General features: G+C 39.0%; 1 long non-coding RNA gene across 5 annotated transcripts in view; it reads right to left on the minus strand.

Moving 5' to 3' along the window:
* Positions 1-15,285, minus strand: part of LOC306645058 — a 137,815-nt gene that overhangs the window by 60,790 nt on the left and 61,740 nt on the right. For all 5 annotated transcript variants that reach the window (XR_013759520.1, XR_013759521.1, XR_013759522.1 and 2 more), the window contains exon 3: positions 7,982-8,064. This is a non-coding gene — a long non-coding RNA (uncharacterized lncRNA). The remainder of the gene's footprint in view (positions 1-7,981; positions 8,065-15,285) is intronic.

Consider the following 15,285-nt stretch of genomic DNA (forward strand, 5'->3'; position numbering starts at 1 on the left):
GTTCACTTCATGGTGGCCAGGAAAGAGAGAGAAAGGGAGGTAGGAGGGAGGGGAAAAATTTGAAGACAAGATAGACCTTCCAGGGCACACTTCCAGTGACCTACTTTCTTCAACTAGGCCTTCCTTACCTGCTACACTTACCACTGCCTCCCAATAATCCATGAAATTATGAACCCATCAATGGATTATTCCATTGATGAAACAGAGCCCTCATGATCCAACCACTTCCCCAAAGCACAGCCCTCTGGACATGGCTGCACCAGGGACCAACCCCTCAACACATGAGCCTTTGGTGGACATTCCAGATCCAAATCATAGCACGCTCTGCTGCTCCCAGAGTCTCAGTTTTTCTCCCCTGTGAATCAGGCATAGTGAAGACTCTAAGATTGGGTGCAGACACAGTCCTAGCACAGAGACTGGGTGAGGGAAGCACTCACAGTAATATCAGCTGTTACTCTTCTACTTACCCACAGCCTGTGACTGCTGCTTAAAGTACCCTGTCCTTCAGCACAGCAGCAAAATATGAAGGAAAAGAAAAATAGCCACAAAACAGGCTTCAGCAAGCTCTGTGAGTGACCACTGGACCATTTTCAAATACAAATGTCCATTCTTCAGTGAAGATAAAATGGAGAGAGATAAGCCCGGTTTTGAAATCAGACAGATAGGCTTCAATCACAGTTCCTTTAGCTGATGTGTGACTTCAGACAAATAGCATCATCCCTTCACTCCTCGGTTTTCTAATCTGCTAAATGGGATGAATTCGCCTCATAGCACAGCTTTGAGGATCTAATAGAATAACAGTATGTGTGTAATATGGCACCAGGCACAGAGCTGGCACCCTTTGCATGAATTCAAGTGGTGGCCTAGAAGTTAGGGTGACAGATCAGGATCCGAATGAATGAGTAACTTCTTCCATCCAATATTTTTCTAATGTTACTGTTATTAATTTCACCTTTACTCCTTGTCATAACAAGGAAGGTATGATTTGTTGTTATTATTGAGTTTTTTTCAGGCATAATATTCATTAAAAAGCTGGAGAGAATGTCAAAGGCCAATACTGAATGCACCATGAAATATTTCTACCATCATGAATACAGAGTTAACCATCAGCATTATTAATCCAAACCCTCAGGAACCTTGAAAATCCCCTTACAGTGGACCTAGTGGTCCTGGGACAGATCACTTTTAATACCTCTTTCTCCACAGGACAAAATTATTTTCACTTATAATCCTGCTCTTTAAGTAATGATTATTGTTATATGCATTTTCTTTAGTTTCAGATCAATTAACTACGTAAAAAGCAAACTTCTATTTTAAAGATTTTATTCAAAATGTAATTGTTTCATTTATAAACTAATATTTGCACTCTCCAAGCAAAAATATTACAATCTGAAGTTACTCATTAAATAGTATATTCAAATAAAAACTAAATGATCACACAGGATGACAGGATTAAAATAACTCAGGTTTTGATGTTTTGTCTTTATATTCTCTGTAATATCATTGTTTACTCCAATTTAATGATTTAAACACAGAATTGCACAATATCCAAGGAGTTGGAGGCACATATTGTGCCCAAATAGAACTTGAACAATTCCAGACCATTGATGACTTACTCTCAAATCATGTGCAACTCAGTCCCTGTGAATTGGAGGTGTAAGATTTAACAGGGAGTTCTCCAAATCAACTCCCGCATAGAATAAAATCTTCATTCAAGAATAAGAAACAAAAGGATGTTAATTTGCAGATGACATAAATATATTGTTTGTGTCAATAGTAATGTTAATAATTCTTTAGAATATAAACCAACAAAAAGATTTTTGAGTACAAATATTTTATCACTGACATTATTTAGAATTGCCTCAATCATGGTGATAAGAAAGAGCAAACTAATTTTTAGTTGGTTTTACTGCTTTTAAATTCTCTATACACATTACCTACACCCAGAACAGTCTGTTCCCACCCATCTACACCCTAGCTTCTGAACTCCCTACCCACCCATCAATCCAGCTGCTCTAGTTCCCAGCTCCCAACCTTAGCACATTGAAAGCAGATCCACATTAGTCAAAAAGAAAGCACCTGTTGAAAGGGCTATTACTATAGTATGCTTTTTATACTTCAGAATATTTTTCTCTGAGATTGATTTATATGTTGTCTAAGATGCTTTTGCTGTATTATGGAATGAACAAGAGGATGTCACCACGGGAAAGCTGGCTGGTTGGCTGGAAGTGAAAAGCCTCACTTGGGATGGCATGAGGTAAACAAGTTTATCAAGTTTGTTCTGCAGCCTTATGAATCTAGAAACTGGGCTTTCCACAACTTCCAGAGGAAATCAATTGCTCTAGGATTAAAACCAATGCATAGTACAAAATGGTTAATGTGTTCATCTACAGTGGGAAAGACGGCATTCCCGTGGTTAGAAAGCTAATGCTCCCATCCAGCTTTTCCTTGTGGTGAACATTTCCTCCCCTCTCTGTTTGGGAACTTTGTTCCTCATGAATGGCATCTCCCAAAGTAGTGTCAGAGAGCATACTTTCCCAATTCTCTTGAAGCTAAGGTGAGGCCATATGACCTAGATTTTCCCAATAAGACACACTCACATGAGATTTCAACTCAGCACATATAGAATTTGATGATTTTTTAACATAATGACCGTTAGGGTGTTTATGAGGCAGCAGGTACCAAAGATTGAGTATCTGCTTTCCAGCATCAATAGTGATACAGGCATCGGACCAGGGGTGCTATCTACCATGCATTATCCCACAGACATTTCATCATGAGATACGCTCCAAGCTGCAGAACATTCAAACATAACCCTCTGGACTACATCCTGCAATAAACCTCATTTCTGCTTATTTTAGCTAGATGGATTTTGTTATTTCCAGTGTTGTAGAGAGCCAGATTTGTAAAGAAGGTTTGTATAGAACATATAATGCAGGTAGATGGTCCTGAGGAACATTTCGTGCAAGCCAAGAGAAGAACCGTTTATGAGGGGACCTTCCTATGGTTTTACCAACCCCTAGAGAAGTATCCTACCCCAGGCAATGATGTTCAAGCATTGGCAGAATCTGCTTATCTTAACCCCACTTTTTATGCTGTAATAAATATGTTCTTTATTACATTATATTAATACACTGCCTAAATGACAAGTCAAGGAGTTATACCCATGGGCTGACACCTCCCATTTAATTTTATGTAAGTAGTCTAATTTATTTCTACTTAATTCAACAACCTTATTTCTAGACTCTCATGGGCACCAACTCCTTCCATTTAATTTCATTTAATTAGTCCAATTTATTTATGTTTAATTAACCCACCTTATTTCTAGGTTATCTGTGGGCATCTCATATCAACTACAGTTGAGTTTTTGGAATCTTTTATTTTTCAAGATTTCTAAAGATAAGGTGGTGTAGATTGAACTAAGAACCTTCCTCAAAGCAATTAAGTTTTCTTATATTCACTCTCTCAATTTCACTAAAAGTTGCTCAGTTTTGCAGAATTAATGTATTTGAACACTTCAAGGGCTGTCATTTTTTACAAATTAGTTGATAAAATCACAAATCAAATGTAAAAATACAACACTAGGTAAAAATGACTTCCAAAGATGTAATGTACACCTAAATGTGCACTGAAAAGTTCTGCTGGGAAAAAGAGTCTATCAGCTCCTACAACTCTTGGGTGATTTTTAGGCAGCCCCAACAAAGAGGAATGAACAAGTGACCCCTTCAATGCTTCAGCTTACAAAGCTCTAGAATTTTACATGAACAGAGTTTTATAGGACATCTAGGAGACTATATATATTTGAATTATTTTTCTATTTTATGAAAAAATATTGCCCAGCAAGGTAACAATTGGCAGTTCCAAACACTTCCTTTTCTAAGTAGGGCTTTACAATTATGCAAAATAGTGGGATTCATTATGCTATATTCATATATGAACATAACATAATATGTTCAATATTCTTCCCCAGGATCTTCCCTTCCTCTCCTCTCTACCATCCCCCAGTACCTGCTCTTAGAGCTTCTCCTTTCTTTTATTAATATTATTATTTTAATTAGTGCATTATAGTTATATATAAAAGCAAGATTCATTGTGATATATTTGTACATGGTCATAGCATAATTTGGTAGATTTTGTTCCTCAGTACCTCCCCATTCCCTCCTCTCCTCCCTCCCTCTCAATCCCCTTCTTCTACTCTATTAGTCTCCTCTGTGTTTTCATGAGACCTCACTTTTATTCCTTTTTTTTAACTTTAACATTTACATATGAGAGAAAATATTCAACCCTTAACTTTTTGAATCTGTCTTATTTTACTTAGCATGATGTTCTCCAGTTCCATTTATCAGCAAATTTTATCATTTCATTCTTCTTTATGACTGACAAAGCAATTTAACCATTATGTGTATGTACCACATTTTCTTTGTCCTTTTGTCTGTTGATAGGCACCTATGCTGTTTCCATAACTTGGCTGTTGTAAATCATACTACTGTAAAAGTTGGTGTACTTGTACCACATAGTATGATGGTTTTCTTTTGGATAAATACCAAGGAATGGAATATCTGGGTCATATGGTGGTTCCATTCCTAGTCTTTTCAGGAATCTTCATACTGATTCCCAAAGTGGTTGTACTAAATTGCAGACTCACCAACAATGTATAAGTGTCCCTTTTTCTCCACATTCTTGCCAGCAATTGCTGTTATTTGCATTCTCGATGATTGCCATTCTAACTTTCTCATACAGCTCTCTGCCAATATAGTTTTGTTTGTTGTATTGTCTAAACTGTTTTAGCTTCGTGGGGTGAAAGAAAGCTTACCTAGAAAAATGCTTTTAACAAGTTTACTGCACTCAAAATATTTGTCAGCTGTCAAAAGTTTTTCCTGGACTTTCAAATTTCCTGCTATATTTTTGACAAGAATATATTCACGGAAGCACTTAAATTATACTCTAGGGGTAAGCCAAAAGTTTTGAAGGTAATATTCTATACTAAGACAAGATGAATCTTTCTTTAAAAAGAAAGATAAATCTTTCTTTAAACTTGGGGCTGGAAATGAATTTTTCTTGTACTCATTCCCAAGACAAAATTTTGGAATGAAAATTAAATGTTTACTCAGTTTTTAAAATTTTTTTATTTTATTTGTTCTAATCATTTGTACACGACAGTAGAATGCATTTACACATTTTGATGGGTCATACATAAATGGAGTGTAATCTCTCATTTTTATAATTATACCTATTGCAGGATCATATCGGTCATACAATCAAACAAGTACATGAGGTAATAATGTCTGTTTAACTCTACTATCTATCATTTCTTCCCCCATACCCCTTACCCTCCCTTCACTCCCCTCCACCTTATAAAGTAACTCTGTTCTCCCCTATACCCCACCCCATTGTGCATTAGCTTCCACATTCAGAAACAAAAGAAAACATTCAGTCTTTGGCTTTTTTGGGTTTAGCTTATTTCACTTAGCATGATATTCTCTAACTCCATCCATTTACCAGCAAATGCCAGAATTTCATATATATTTACATTTTCTTTATCCATTCATCTGTTGAAGGGCATCTAATTTTAATCAACATAATAGAGTGTTTTTTAACATGGAGTTTTCTGGCCACTAATTCTTTTCTATCCTAGAAAAAGAGGCATTTTTGTCTTAAAAATGCACTCTTATAATTGTAAACTAGCAGACCCACCAGGATTATAGGAAGACTGGCATCTGAGCTGGTAACAACCTCACAGAAGCACCTGGTGCTAAAATGCCCCCATAGCCATTTTCTGGCCCAGTGATTCCCAAACTTCAGTTATTAACCTGCCACTTTCAGGATTTGTGTTGCTTTATACACTACCTGCACTAGTACTTACTTTTTTCTTATATAATCTCTTTCTTTAAAACAACTGGCTTTTTCATACTTACATCAATCAGACGTTGCTTTAAACATTGGTATCCATGAAGTCAGGGATTTGCAGTATGATAAAAAATAGTTAGATGCTTACTAATTTTATTGCATCTCCTCAATGACACAAGAAGACCGCTCTTCCCTTGCATTAGGTTGGCGCACCATGGGGCTGGATTATGGCCAGTGAGTCTGAACAGAAGTGGTACTTAACAGGCCTATCCCCAAAAGCATCTTGCATGTTCTTCCTTGCTCTCATTCTGCCATCTCTGTGACTAGAAACAACAGACTCTGAGATGCAGAACCTTGTTCCTTAACTGCTCAGAGGAGGATAGTCCAAAAAAGTATCCAGTCCTGCTTTAGACTATACATTAACAGCAATTTCACATTTATTGTGTAAGCTCTTGCTGTGTTTGGTTCCCAAGACCACCCTCTGTGATTCACGAGAGGAACTCTTTGAACTTAAAAAGCTGTTATGATCACAGTTAGTCTATTTCAGTGAAAGATTAGAGATTTAAATAAAAAATGGAAAAGTCTTAAAGCGCAGAGTTCAGGAAAGACCAGATATAAGTTTCTGAGTGTCCCCTTCCTGGTGAGTCATGTGGACAGCACAGTCATGTGTCACTTAAAGACAGAGATATATTCTGATAAATGCATCATCAGACCATTTTGTTGTTGTACAAACATAAAGAGTGTACTTACACAAATTAAAATGGCTATGACATCCACTAGGTGATATGATCTTATGAGACCACCATTGTGTATGCAGTTGTCACTGATCTAAACATTATGCAGCTCATGACCATACTTAATTCTCCCAGTATCTATGTGTGACAGCATGCATTAAGAATTGTCAACCAGGGAAATTTGTCCAAGTCTTGGTGTCCTGATTTTTCACTGAGGGTAACCACATAGGCATGGCTGATCACCCATGTGGCTGATATTAATTCCATTCCCTCCAGGGGTCAGGCTGATCCTGTATGGCTCAAAACCCTGAGCACAGATCACATTGATAGCATAAACTCTCTGATGAGGCCCAACCTCAGCAAACAAAGACATTTCTGACAGGTAAGATGTTCCAAGGGTTTGGGGATTATCTTCAGGATCCAGCACAGAGCAAAGCATTCTTTGGAATGCACAGGTTTTGGATCACCCAGATCTGCTTAGTTACTCTTTATTGCATCATAGCATACTTGATAATACAGCAATGACCTGAGATCTACCCTGACTAAAACAGAATGTATAATGCATATTTTGATATAAAATAGAACAGAATGTATAAATTACAAATTTGCCCAATACATATGAAAATAAATATGCTCACAATAAAAGAATTGTTTCTTTATATAGTTCCTAAAATTATCTCATGAACTACAGTAGTATACATTCCATAACTTGGGAAGCCTTGGTCTTGTAGTGTGGAGAGTTGATAAGCCCAATTCTACTGTTGAACTTTTCTAGAGGGAAGGACATTGACTTGGAGGAGCATTAGTTGGCATCCAAGGCCTGAGGCAGCAGCTGCACAGACAAATTTGAAGCTTTTCTATATAAGATGTCCAGGGTGGAGTAGGATGCTTCCAGGACCATCCAACCTCTCCCACTAACCCCTGGTCTATAAATTGCCTAGATAATCTTGGGGCACTCTCCCTAAAGGAAAATTTGCCAGCTATCTCTATTTCTATCTGTCTCTTCCATGAGGATTACCTTCTTGCCTTCTTGGTTTTTGTTCCTTTACAGCATAGCAGAGTTGGGGAGATGGCAGGGTATAGACCTAAGAGTCCTCAACCACAAGATTTACTGAGTTTCTCTTATAATTAAAACCCAAGAAAGAAAAATGAGATTACTCCACCTTGACGTGACCAGTTGAGACTACAGGGTGGCAGGAAAGGTAGTCAAATGGTACCAATAACAGAGATGGAGCTTCTCGGGGAATGTGTTTGGGCAGAAACAATCTGTTTGTCTTATACAATAGAGATCTATGGAATAATAGAACAAGGCCTGAAAACTCATACTCCAAGTAAACTGCAGATACTCCAGAATGGGAGTCTGGCCCTTCACTTAAAAATTACATTTCATCTGAGCTAACCTTTTCTTCTAAGGGTCAATCCAATTACTCACAACAAATACCAATGGCTCTGTGATACCTCCATCAATCCTCAGGGGAGAGATCTGAAACGGGAGGGCAGAAAAGAGAAGCAGAGTTTCAGTTTCATGAGAGGTCCAAATGACTACTCTACAGATTGCAGTTTAGAATTACAGCTCAGTGGCCCTGGATGAGATTTGTCCATGAACACCACAGGGAGAGCCCTTGTCTTGCTTCTCTGCGCTTGGTTGTTTGTAAAGGACTAATGTGATTCTGCTCCTAAATGGTCCTTAAAGCCATTCTCATCTTTTAAATGCCAGTTCTTTATAAATCTGGCCAATGACACATAGTATCAGTTTTTGTTTTGTTTTGTTTTGTTTTACTCTAACTTGCTCCATTGTAGAGTTCCCTGAGAAGGAAGACAAATGTATGCAAATTTTGTACTTGGAGTTAGTATAATACAGCCCTGCAATTCCTTATCCAAAATTATGAAATTCAAAAGCTCTGAAAACAAAAAAAAAAAATTATAAAATAGGTGCAAAATCATTTGGCAACCAAAAAAATGAGATATTCTCTCTCTTTTATTTATCTCATTTAGTTTAAATGTTGCTACATTTCACTGCTAAAATATTAATGGGTTTGATTACAGGGCACTGCTCCAGGCCCACTGGGAGTATTAAGTAATATTTGGAAAATGCATTGAATTCCCATACCGTGCTAAATTTCAAAAAACATCTGGCTCCAAATCCTTTGGATAAAGAACTATAGATTTATTCAACAGACAAAGCAAGATCTTTGGGTCAGACCAGTAGAACTGAATTTGAATTCCCTCTCTACAGGTGGGGCCTTACCATCTTCTCCCCATGTTTCCTCCTGTGTAGAATGGAGCTAACAATAGATGTCTTCCTCAGGGGAGGTAAAGAGAGTAGCTGGGATTAAATTTTCATGAGGTATTTAAGATCATCCCTGGCATCTAGTCCAGGCACAACAAAAGATATTTTCCTTCACTTCATAACTTCCCCTTCCTTTCTACAGAATCCAGGGACAGTACCATAACAATCAAAAAGCACAGGTTTGGCGGGGCGGGGGTGGGGAGCCTCAATTCCAATAAAAGAAAAACACAAAACTGAAGACTGACAAGTTAATTTGTCAGAAATGCCATCCTGGTTTCAGTGAGTAAGGTGCTCAAATGGAGCCGCGAACAAAGACCAGCAATATTAAAGGACTCCTCTCTATGTACCTCTTCATGCTTCTCTTGGATTGATTTTTTTATGGCCTATTAACCGATTTTAGCAATTGGCGCAATTATGTGGGTGGGCAGGTAATTTCCTTTCTCCATTGGTCCTGTCATCCTGGTAAGTGATTGGTTGTAAACAATGCCAGCATTATTGACCATATTGACTCCAGAATCCCACACTTTGCTTTATTGTCTGTTCCCCTTTTGAGATAAACTCTTTACTTATAGTTTTCACTGCATGTTAGAAAACTGCAAAAGCCATAAGGCATGGAGATGTTTATTTGAAATATATGCACATGAAATGCACAGGAGCACAAGAATATATATATATTGAACTTTGCCTAAACCTATAGAAAAAAGGAGATCCATGTAGCACTTGTAGACAGAATTTGGAATCCTAGTTTAACAATACTTTTAATAAATTGAAGTAACAAAAATGTACTTATACTCTTAGTCCTCTAAAATAAAAAATACATATGATATACATATTTTATACAATAGATATATAATTGAGTGCAAGTTTTTGCATTTATAGTTCTATGTTCTATGTTGGGGGAGTGGAAACAAAGAGTGTGAGGCAGCCTCTTTAAGCTACAGAAAGAGTGCTGGGATCCATTAGCCATGCCTGCCATGAGCACAGAACTGGAGAACAGCAGGATATATGCCAACATTTTTTGAAATTCCACTTCATATTTTCTAAGTGTCTCTCTCCATTCATTCATTAACCCACTATCTATCTATCCAACAAGAGCCTTTTCTCTGCCAAGTACTTAACAAACCTAGGGATGCAAAGATGAGCACAACACAGTTTCCAGCGGGTAAGACAGATTTTTAATTTAACGATTCACAATTAACTCAAAGAATGTTTTCTTGTTATATTAAAAAGGCCATCCCCGGGCTGAGGAGATAGCTCAGTCAGTAGAGTGCTTGCCTTGCAAGCACAAGGCCCTGGGTTCGATCCCCAGCACCGCAAAAAAAAAAAAAAAAAAAAGGCCATCCCCATCACTCCATCACTGGAGCACAAATCTTGCTCTTAAGGAAGGTGAGATATGGATCCGAGAGGACTTTTGTACTGAGAAAGCTGGAACGACTGTGGGTCTGCAGGCTTGGAAGTAGGAAGTGAGACACAATCAATTCTGCATAGTAAAGAGATGAGACATGAGGCTTCCCAGAGAAACTCAAGAAAATAGTCACTGGCACAAAAAAAAAAAAAAAAAAAAAAAAAAAAACCCTGAGCTCTGGATGGAGGGAAGTGCTAAGAACTGAAATAGCTAATGGCTGTGTGAGAATGAGGAATAAAAGAAGTCGTGAAGAGATGCATGCGGGGAGTGGCACTTGGGGAAAGGTCTGAAGGTTTCCAGTTATTATTGTTGAATAATAAGAAACACAGACATTTAGCAACTTTTTAAAAAACAACTATTTTTTGATTGCTCACAATCTTTACGTGTCAGAATTTTGGAAAGATCTTGGTTAGATGGTTTTGGTTTGGGATCAGTTGGTAGTTGAAGCTGGTAGAGTGCAGATTGAAAGACAGGGATCCAGAGAAGTCTGCAAATGGCATCTCTCTCCCTTCATGTAGGCTTGAAGCTTCTCCATATGGTCTCTCCACACAGGCTAGTTTGAGCTTCTTCACAACATGACAGCTTCTGGGCAGCTGGAATGCTCTTGATGGTTCTAGGCTCCAGAACAAGACTGCACGTCCAGTGAACAGGATGTAAACAGCACTGCTTTCCATTATTTAACCTTGAATTTGTGCAGCACCGCTTGTGCCACACAATGTAAATTCTAAGGATGTCATAACCTGCCCAGATTCAAGGGGAGGGAAATTTTTAGATGTCAGCTCACGATGGGGAGGTAACAAGATTCTAAAGAGCAAGGGAGATGAGAGCTATCGTCTTGGTCACCTTTGGAAAATACAATGTAACAAAGAGTAGTTGTGATTGGGAGTTGGGAAATCTGACCCTACCTGAACACCTGAATATCAGCTGTTCCAGCAACCACTCAAATGGCCCTCCCCTGGTCCAGCTGAATGAGAAATCAGTGATGCCTTCCCAATAGTCTATATAATAATGCTGCTGGCACCCCTGCTGGCACGCTGCTTGACTCTCCATCTCACCTACTGGTTCCTCTGCATTGTCACTCACTATATGTCATCCCAAGTTCTGCTTGCCTTCCTTCAGGACCTGAGGCTGAAAGCATTTTGCACATTGCTTTAGTTTCCTGGAACTGCCATTCCAAAACCCATAGAATGGGTTAAAACAAAAGAAATTTATTCTCATACTCTGGAGGCCAGAAGTCTAAATGAAGGTATAGCAGGGCCATGCATCCTCAGAAGCTTCTTGGGAGAATCTTTCCTGGCCTCTTCCTACCTGCTGGTGGTGGCTGGAAATCCTTGACATTCTTGACTGGCAGATACATAATTCCAATGTCTGCCCCCCATCATCACATGGTCCTCTTCCTAAGGACACTCGCTAGTCATTGATTTAATGCCTACCTGTATTAGTCGGCTTGCAATGTCCTAACAAAAGCCAGTTTATGAACTGGGTGCTTGTAAACAACAAAAATATATTACTTACAGTTCTGGAAGGTAAGAAGTCCAACATCAAGCCACTGACAGATCTGATTTATGGTGAGGACCACTTCTTAGTCTTTTTGCCATTCACATGGTGATGGGATGAATGAGTTCCCTCGCGCCTCTTTTATAAAGGCATTAATTACATTCATGAGAGCTCCACTCTAATAATGTAAGTACTACTTAAAGGCCCTACCTCCTTATACCATTACCTTGAGGGTTAAGATTTCAATGTGTGAATTTTGGAGGGACACAAATATTCAGACCAAAGCACCACCCTACTCCAATATGAGCTCATCAAGTCAGTTTTATCTGCAAAGACCCAATTTCAAATAAGGTCACATTCACAAGTACCAGGGTTTAGGACAAGAACATGTGTTTGGGCAGGGACACATTCGACCCATAACACTTGCCAGTGGGCTACCAGAGTCCTGCAGTTACCTCAAGACTTCAGTACTGTTCTCCTTCCCAGCTTCTGTCCCTTCCCCCTTCAGAGCAAAGCCACCACTTACCACTCAACTAGGTTGAGTTGAAAGGACTCAGTCACACATAGTTTGGCAAGAACTGGGTCCATCTCTGTGACACCTCTGTTCTACTTCAGCCCTTTCTGCAGCACTAGTGCGTATCCTCCTCCTCCACCACCACCGCCCCCAACACACACTAAAGCCACCTGATTCCTGACCACAGAGAATGGTGTTCAGAACCACACATAGGGGATTATTGATTTTCTCTTCTCTCAACTTTTCATTAATGTCCACAATTGCTTTTCCTAATGGCTTCCTTTACCTAGCTTTCTTTAAACTGAGATGTATTAGCAGAAGGACCCTGTTTTTTTTGTTGTTTTTTTTTTTTTTTTTTTTTTTTCTTTTGATCCTCATGGAATGTGGGCAGAACTCTCCAGATCACTGGCTTATCTTCCTGTTTTTAGACTATTCCTTTACAAAGCCTCTCATAAATCCAGATACAGACCTTAATTACACTGAAGAGGGAGAGGTCAGTAAAAGAAAGACTAACTTGTGTTTTTATAGGTTTCAATCTGAGAGAGAAAGAAAGCTACCAACTCAGTTTGTGGGAGTCCCTTTGTTAATGAATATGAGCCTCATTACGCCGAGACAAGGTTTCAAGAGCTACATTCTTGAGAGTCGCCTCTCTCCACCAATCCGCGGAGGACTGCGGGCACAGCAGCGGCCCCAGCTGCAGGTGCTGCGGTCTGTGCTTGGGCCATGTTGGCATCGGTGTCTCCTTGAAGTGCCTGCACTGGGTGCATGTTCTTTGTTATCAGTAAGAGCGGCCAGAAGTCAGGGCAGGGCGGTTGTCCCCGACAGTCTCCCCAGGGCAGTCGGGGGCTCCAGACGCCCTCTTCAGTTCTGCTGCGGAGCTCATTCCCGCCCAAGGGGCAGCTGCTGTGGCATACCCACCCAGGCGCTTAGCAAGACTGTAGCGCGGTGCCCCCTGAACGGGCGGGTCCAGAGAGACCCTGGTGCCGACACTCTGAAGCCCCGTTCAGCACAGAATACCCTCAGACCAGCACGCGGTGGAGGGCAAGGTTCAGCCCAGGTGACCGCGGATCGTGGGCACTGCGCAAGGATTTTTTTATGCCATATTTCTAGAAGTATTTTTTATCCAATCTCTATTATCCATTGGTCAGTGTTATGAATCAAGGGAACAATGAAGATAAAATTAACACAAGCCAAAGGAGGTCAAAGGCAAAGACAAGGCTATTGATGCTTCAGGGTTTTCCTGGTTCTCTAATACACTCCACTGTGTGTTCCCTCACATGGTCCCATTGGACAAAGGAGGTTGTCAGTGATGAGTGTCAGAAGACTGTGATGACCTGCCTGGACACTGATGCTGATTAGTATGTGAGGACTAACATGATTTCTACAGAAGACTTTCCTTAGCCCCTTAATATGATATAAATTGTGTGAAATCACTTTCTATTACTCACCCTGTAATGTAGTTTCTAGAGTATTAACACTGATATTCAATGTAAAGCTCTGTAATTTACCAGCACCCATGCTTGACATTTAATATTTGAGTTCAAATTAAAGATGGTATAAGAAACCAAAAAAGGCAGAAGCATTAGTGTGATAGCTGAATTTCTACATCTGTCTTTGTCAGTCTGAACCAACTCTGGGATCCTGTGAAGAATGGCATTGCCTTTTGCAAATGAGCAAACTAGGGCCTAAGCACTAAAAACTAAAGAGAATATATAAAACCTGAGAGGTGACCCTTACATAAAACAACATTTGACATCATCTGAATGCCACATAAAATTCAGAAATTCATCTATGTGCAAAATAATTCATGTAGTATTAATGGAAAAGTAGAACATACTATATTTAAATTCACTGTACAGTGATCTTACTTTATTGTAAAATTTTACATATACATCCAAAGGAATAAAACTGTCAAATTACTGGCACTGATTTTTATTAAGATTTTTCATGATTTTAAGAATTAGTATTCTAAAATTTACATTTAAATAAAACCTCCCACAATGCATACCTAATTGTCATATTCATATCTGTATTTCCATATCAAAACATCTTTTTTCTGAAATAACTGTAACATTGATGTGCAACTTATTAAAATATTCTCCCCATTAAAAAAAAAAAAAAAGAGCTACATTCTTACTATTGGCTGGGGAAACTGTCTATCCCTTGTAGTATTCTATTCTGAAACATGGGTAAATTTTTCTTTTATTTTTTTTTTTAAATTCCACATTTAAATTTGTTCACACACTTGATCAAAGCATATGGCCTCACAAGAAAGGGTTCAGCAATTCTTAATTAGACTTCATTATATAAAATGTGTGTGTGTAAATGTGTGTTTCTAATCATGTATACATTATGGCTGATATCCTGAAATAAGACCACAATAACACATTTTTTTTCTCTCCAAATGTAATTACAGAACTACCCCAATTTGTAAAATGTGACTTTCTTCATGTTAAAAAATTCTCTGCTTGCCCAGACAGGCTATATATGGAGGGAAAGGTAAGGAACCCCTCTCCCCTAACTTGGAAATTGAATTTAAATCATAATTGATCTAAATAGAGATATAGGAAATCAAATCCGGCCACGACAACAGGTCCAAATTCCCTCTGATTAAACAACAAGAGGGTGTCCATCATGGAAACTTAGAAACAGGAGTACTATGCCATCCATCTGCACCAGCTGTATGCTGTGTTTTAGTTTATCGAAAGATTTTGCACTTTTGCAGGCTCTGAAGCCCGAAGTCACATGCCTAAGGCACTGCTGCCCTTCACCCTTTCCCAGGCCCTCCCATGACCCCCAGATAATCTGAGTTCTTCTAAACTGGCACATATGTTAAGCCTCCTAAAATAGGCTTGTTTATCAGTTTGTGTTTTAAAATGTGTCTGTTTTGTTTTTAGGTAAAGTCACTGGGGCTTTCAAAACTCCTACACGGAGACAGGTGGAGTAACTAAACTCCTACCCAAGCGAGTTTTCCAGTCCCCTTTCAAAGTCATCAAAC

This window comes from Sciurus vulgaris (genome assembly GCF_902686455.1).
Source record: "Sciurus vulgaris genome assembly, chromosome: 15".
Lineage (NCBI taxonomy): Eukaryota > Metazoa > Chordata > Mammalia > Rodentia > Sciuridae > Sciurus > Sciurus vulgaris.